At 55.8% G+C, this 6,452-nt stretch overlaps 1 long non-coding RNA gene across 1 annotated transcript; it reads left to right on the top strand.

The window, feature by feature from the left end:
- The first annotated feature begins 216 nt into the window (after positions 1-216).
- Positions 217-1,466, top strand: LOC116799152. Its single transcript, XR_004361000.1, has 3 exons — positions 217-857; positions 929-950; positions 1,055-1,466. It is a non-coding gene; the product is annotated as an uncharacterized LOC116799152 (long non-coding RNA).
- Positions 1,467-6,452: the final 4,986 nt, after the last annotated feature.

Here is a 6,452-nt window from a genome sequence, read left to right as displayed (position 1 = left end):
AATGGGAAGGTGAGGAGGTGGAATGTCAGAGGAGTGGGAAGGTGAGGAGGAGCAGATGGAGTGTCAGGGGTGGGAAAGTGAGGAGGAGGTGGAATGTCAGAGGAGTGGGAAGGTGAGGGAGCAGGAAGAGTGTCAGGAATGGGAAGGTGAAGAGGGAGCAGGTGGAATGTCAGGAGTGGGAAGATGAGGGACCAAATGGAGTGTCAGGAGTGGGAAGGTGAGGGAGCAGGTGGAGTGTCAGGAATGGGAGGAAGGTGAGGAACAGGTGGAGTGAGGAATGGGAAGGTGAGGGGGCAAGTGGAATGTCAGAGGAATGGGAAGGTGAGAAGGAGCAGGTGGAATGTCAGGAGTGGGAAAGTGAGGGAGCAGGAAGAGTGTCAGGAATGGGAAGATGAAGAGGGAACAGGTGGAATGTCAGGAGTGGGAAGGTGAGGAACAGATGGAGTGTAAGGAATGGGAAGGTGAGGAGGAGATGGAGTGTCAGGAGTGGGAAAGTGAAGGAGGAGATGGAATGTCAGAGGAGTGGGAGAGGTGAAGAGGGAGTAGATGGAATGTCAGAGGAGTGGGAAAGGTGAGGATGGAGCAAGTGGAGTGTCAGGAATGGGAAGGTGAGGAACAGGTGGAGTGAGGAATGGGAAGGTGAGAAGGAGCAGGTGGAATGTCAGGAGTGGGAAGGTGAGGGAACAGGAAGAGTGTCAGGAATGGGAAGGTGAGGAGGGAGCAGGTGGAATGTCAGGAGTGGGAAGGTGAGGAGGAGCAGTGGAGTGAGGAATGGGAAGGTGAGGAACAGATGGAATGTGAGGAATGGGAAGGTGAGGAGGAGATGGAGTGTCAGGAGTGGGAAAGTGAGGGAGCAGGTGGGATGTCAGAGGAGTGGGAAGGTGAGGAGGAGCAGATGGAGTGTCAGGAATGGGAAAGTGAGGAGGAGGTGGAATGTCAGGAGTGGGAAGGTGAGGAGGAGCAGGTGGAGTGAGGAATGGGAAGGTGAGGGACCAAATGGAGTGTAAGGAATGGGAAGATGAGGAGTAGATGGAATGTCAGAGGAGTGGGAAAGGTGAGGATGGAACAAGTGGAGTGTCAGGAATGGGAAGGTGAGGAACAGGTGGAGTGAGGAATGGGAAAGTGAGGGAGCAGGTGGAATATCACAGGAATGGGAAGGGCTCCAAGAGGGATGTGTGAGGCAGCTGCTAAAAGGCTGGGAAGTTGTTTTGCACTTCCCAGCTCGGCCCTGGCACCATCCCGAAGATCCCAGCTGGGAATTGCTGCTCTTCCCGAGCTGTGAAATCCGGGGATGCATCTGCTGGAGGGAGAGGAGCTGCTGTGAGTGTCTGTGCCCAGAGCCAGCCCACACACAGCTGGAGCTCCTGGCACCCTCGGGGAGCTCTGCATGGAAGGGTTTCCATGGATTTGGGCAGGGATCCATGCCAGGTCCTGGAAGCAGTGCCAGCTGTCCCTGAGGGAGCATCCCCACCCGAAATCTGGGATCTGAACCCGGCTCTACACCTAAATCTGGGAGGGAGGGGTTCACCTGAGCTCTCTGTGTCTCCCAGGAGGTGAATCCCAGCAGGAAAACTGGGCTCACTGGTGGAGCCCTCGCTCCCAGATCAGGGAAGATCCGGGAATCCAGCTCCAAAAACATCCTTGGGCATTCAGGGAGCTCCAGTCTTGCTTCCCAGGCATGGGCTGGTGACTCCTGGACTCCCCTGTTCCCTTTGGAGCATCCCATGGACCACCTTCCCTCCTTTCACCTCCCTCCAAACCCTCAGCTCGGCTGTTCCCAGCAGGAAAACCCACCTTGGCTGCTCTATCCGGGTGGGAATGCACAATTTGAGGTTTATCCTGAGGATTTCAACCCCCAGTTCCTGCTGACATCCCCCAGGAGATGGATTTAATGACCCAAATTCCAGAGGCAGAGGCTGAGCCGAGCCCAGGATCCAGGGGAAGGGTTGTTATCTTGGGATTCAGCACCAGGGCTGGCACTTGGCTCATGGATTCCTGCTCAGGGGACATGGAGTTGTTATTCCATGGGATCATAGAGGGGAATTGGATGGAGCTGGGCCCAAAGCTCAGCTCTGGGAAGGGCTGGATTCAGGCACATTCCTTGAGCACATTCCTTGGGGAGGATGGTTTGGGACATCCCAAAGGGGTTTGAAACCATTCCAGACCCGAATCCTTCCAACTGTGCCTGAGAAATCCTTTGATCTGTCAGGGAATCATGGAATGATTTGCATGGGAAGGACTTTAAAGATCATCTTGTTTCCCCCCCCACCGTGGGCAGGGACAATTCCCACTATCCCAGGTTGCTCCAACCTGGCCTTGGACACTTCCAGGGATGGGGAACCTCTCTGGGAGGTGGGAATGACATCCCTGCTCTGGGTCCCTCCCTCTGGAAGGAGCTGCATCCAGGGCTGAGTTGTCTCCAAAGGAAGCCCTTGGCTTTGGGATGGAGCCCCTGGGGGGGCAGTGGATGTGTGGGATGAGAGCTGAGGGATCCATGGATTCACCCCCTGGCTGGAGCCATTCAGCAGGACACAGAGGGATCCCCTGGGAGTGTCCAAGGCCAGGTTGGAGAAGAGAAGGTTCCAAGGATTCCTTAAAAACCTTCCAGAGCCTAAAGGGGCTCCAGGAGAACTGAAGGGGGAACTGGGACAGGGGATGGAGGGACAGGACACAGGGAATGGCTTCCCACTGCCAGAGGGAGGGTTAGATGGGATATTGGGAAGGAATTCCTGGCTGTGAGGGTGGGGAGGGACTGGGATGGAATTCCCAGAGAAGCTGTGGCTGCCCCATCCCTGGAAGTGTCCAAGGGTTTCCTGGAGGTGGGATCACACCCCTGGATAAATCCCAGGATAGTGAGGGAGATCCTGGAGCACTCAGGGCTGATTGTGGATCTGGGGAAGGGAATGGAGCTGGAGCAGCTGAAGGAGCTGGGGGGGCTCATCCTGGAAAAAAGGAGGCTCAAGGGGGAACCTTCTCCCTCTCCACAACTCCCTGGAAAGAGGTTGGAGCTGGGGGAAGTCGGGCTCTGCTCCCAGGGAACAAGGGACGGGACGAGAGGGAACGACCTCAAGCCGTGCCAGGGCAGGGTCAGGACGGATATCAGGGAAAATTCCTTCATGGAAAGGGTTGTCAAGCTCTGGAAGGGGCTGCCCGGGGCAGGGGTGGAGTTCCCATCCCTGGAAGTGCCCCAAAAACCCGTGGATGTGGCCCCTGGGGACACGGGTGGCCGTGGCAGCGCTGGGGGATGATTGGACTCCGTGGGCTCGGGGGTTCTTTCCCGCCTTTCCCATTCCCTGGTTCCCAGGTGCCAGGCACTCCTCAGTCCTTGCCGGTGGCTCCCAACCCCGGGATGTCTCCAAGGGAAGCGGAGTTGCCATGGGAATGGTGACTCACTGCTTTTCCAGCGCCAGAAGCTGCTCCGGGAGCGGCTCTGACATTCCGGAGGCGTCTCCCTGTTCCCCCTCATCCCCTGGATACCGTGGGATCCACCTGGATACCGTGGGATCCACCAGGATGCCATGGGATCCACCTGGATACTGTGGGATCCACCTGGATACAGGGATTCAGTTTTCCCCCCCTCCAAGCTCTGGGAAGAAAAGGGTTTCCCAGCTCTGGCTCCACCTGCTTTTCCCTTTAAACCTGGCGGGGTTTTCCCTCTTTTTTCCTCATCCCTGTTTTGGTGCCGGGAGGGGGAGTTGGTGACTCAAGGGATTCTGGAATGTGGGATGTGCCTGGAAGAGCCTGAGGCAAAATCCTTTGGGATTTGAGGCTGGAATGGGGGGGGCTGAGCAGCAAAATCAGGGGAAGGGGTTGAGGTTTTGGGGGTGGAAGGAGAGGAGCTTTAAGGTCCCTCCCAACCCAAACAGTGCCAGAATTCCATGAGATTTCCCACTGGGAAGGAGGGACTTTTCCCCCCTGTTATCCCCAAGCGCTCAGGGCTGTTCTGTTGGGATTTGAACATTTTGAGTCTCTTCACAGCCCAAACCCCTTCCCTGAAGATCCTCTTTGGCCATTTCCCACTTTTCAGCCCGATTTGGCTGGAATGGGATCGGGATGGAATGGGATGGGATCCCTCCATGCACTTTGCTCCTCTCTTCCTGCCCCACAAAGTCATTCCTTAGGGATTTCCTCCTCCCTGGCCTTCCTGGCACGGGGGAATTGCTCCTTCCCAGCCCTCAGCAGGTGGAATTCTCCCCGTGGAACTCCAGCTCCAGGGAATTCCTGTGCCAATCCCTCATTTAGGAACAACTCATTAGAGGGTGAAGGGTTTTTTTGGATGAGCTGGGTTCCATCTCCAGCCCCACGGAGCAGCAGCTGCCCCTCCAGGTGCTCAAATCATCAACCAAACCCCCTGAGATGGTTTTTTTGGGGGGGCAGGGAAAGATTCCAGGATGATTTTCCTCCTTTTTTAGATGAGATCCAAGCGCTGGGAGCTCTCCCTGGGGCTTAGTCAGGCTTGTTGGAGGGATGAGTTATTGGGAATGTGTGGATTCTTCTGGCTGTGACTGTCCCTCCAAATATATATATTTTAAAAAAAAAAGCTTAATTAAGGCAAATGTTTTAAGAACATTTTTCTCCCCCCCCCACACACCCACACACCCATGTTTTCCCAGAAAGCACAGGGAGGAAATTCCACCTTGAGAGGCTCTTCCTGGCACAGGGAAGCTGTGGCTGCTCCATCCCTGGGAGTGTCCAAGGCCAGGTTGGAGAAGGGAAGGTTCCAAGGAGACCTTAAACCCCTTCCAGAGCCTAAAGGGGCTCCAGGAGAACTGGAGAGGGATTTGGGATGAGGGCTGGAGGGACAGGAAAAAGGGAATGGCTTCCCAGTGCCAGAGGGAGGGTTAGATGGGATATTGGGAAGGAATTCCTGACTGTGAGGGTGGGGAGGGACTGGGATGGAATTCCCAGAGAAACTGTGGCTGCCCCATCCCTGGAAGTGTCCAAGGCCAGGTTGGAGCACCCTGGGATAGTGGAAAGTGTCCCATGGCAGGAGCTGGACCTGGATGAGCTTTAAGGTCCCTCCCAACCCAAACCATTCCATGATTCCCTGATTCCATCAAGTGAAGCTTTAGGAATAGGTGGGATGGTCCCTCACGGCCACGTGGCCGAGCTCTGGGAATTCCAAGGTTTGGAAGGTGCTCCTGCTCCCCTTGGAGCCCCTGAAACTGCGGAATCACCCGGAGGACAGGGAGAGCATCCTTAAAAAACCAGCCCCAGATTCCATCAGCACTTTGCTTCCCGGAGGGAAAAGCGCTCTGCTCTTCCCAACCCCACATCCAAAGGGTGTGGAGGCAAAAGGAGGAGCATCCTGACACAGCATTCCCGCTCCAGAGGAACAGGATTCCCACCTGGAACACACTTCAAACCTCGATCTGGCGGCAGCAGGACACAGAAAGCTTTGGGAAGAATCCCAGGAATGCCCCTGGAAGAGGCTGGGAATGCCCCAGGGAGGCAGGATCCAGCACATTCCCGTTATCCCTTCAAAGCTGAGCCACTCCCAAGTCGGTTTTGGTTTTCCAAACAACCCTGGGCAGAGGAAGGGGGAGGAATCCCTGGATTTTATTTTGCCCTTGGTGTCCATTTTGCTTTTCCCTGGGATGCTCCAAACTGGCTGGAATTCCTTTCCTTTCTGCTGCTGATTGGGAACGGGAGCTGTTTGATGGGATTTCCATCCCTTTGGAACCGGGAGAAGGAACAACTTCCAAAAACATCCCCCGTTTTTTAACTTCAGGGAAGCGTTTTCCGGAAAATTTAGGGATGCAGGGATTGGGGTACCCTGGGGGAATTCTAGGAATGCAAGGGAAGGGGTACCCTGAGGGAATTTTAGGGATGCAGAGGGCGTGGTACCCTCTGGGAATTTTAGGGATGCAGGGGATGTGATACCCTGGGGGAATTTTAGGGATGCAGGGGATGTGGGGGGAAATTTAGGGATACAGGGAATGCAGTGCCCTGGGGATGCAGGGGATGTGATACCCTCTGGGAATTTTAGGGATGCAGGGGATGTGATACCCTCTGGGAATTTTAGGGATGCAGGGGGGTGTTTTCCACTGAAAACCCGGCGGGATTTGGATGGAATCCTTTCCCCCTCACGCCGGGAATTTGCTCTGGGAAAAGACGCGAGATCCAAACCCCTCCCAACCCCCCGACAGGCTCTGGTTGCAGCCAGGTCTCCCCGGAGCTCAGTTTTCCCTGGAAAACGGGAATCCAGCGGCTGGATCCGTGTCTCCCTTCCCTTCCATGGGGTCTCTCCCTTCGTCTCTCATCCCGAGGGTTGGGACGCGGCTCTGCCCCGAGGGAGGACGAGCCCCGCGGTCTCCCTTGGCACCATCACGTCCCGTTTTTCCCGGGAATGTCTCGCATCCTTGGCCGCGCTCTCCCGTTGCCATGGAGACGCCGAAGCCGCGCGCCCGGCAACACTTTTCCAGGCTTTTTTTTTTTTTTCCCTTTTTTTT

The sequence above is a fragment of the Chiroxiphia lanceolata genome, chromosome 27 (assembly GCF_009829145.1).
Source record: "Chiroxiphia lanceolata isolate bChiLan1 chromosome 27, bChiLan1.pri, whole genome shotgun sequence".
NCBI lineage: Eukaryota > Metazoa > Chordata > Aves > Passeriformes > Pipridae > Chiroxiphia > Chiroxiphia lanceolata.
This window is presented reverse-complemented; position numbering and strand designations above follow the sequence as displayed.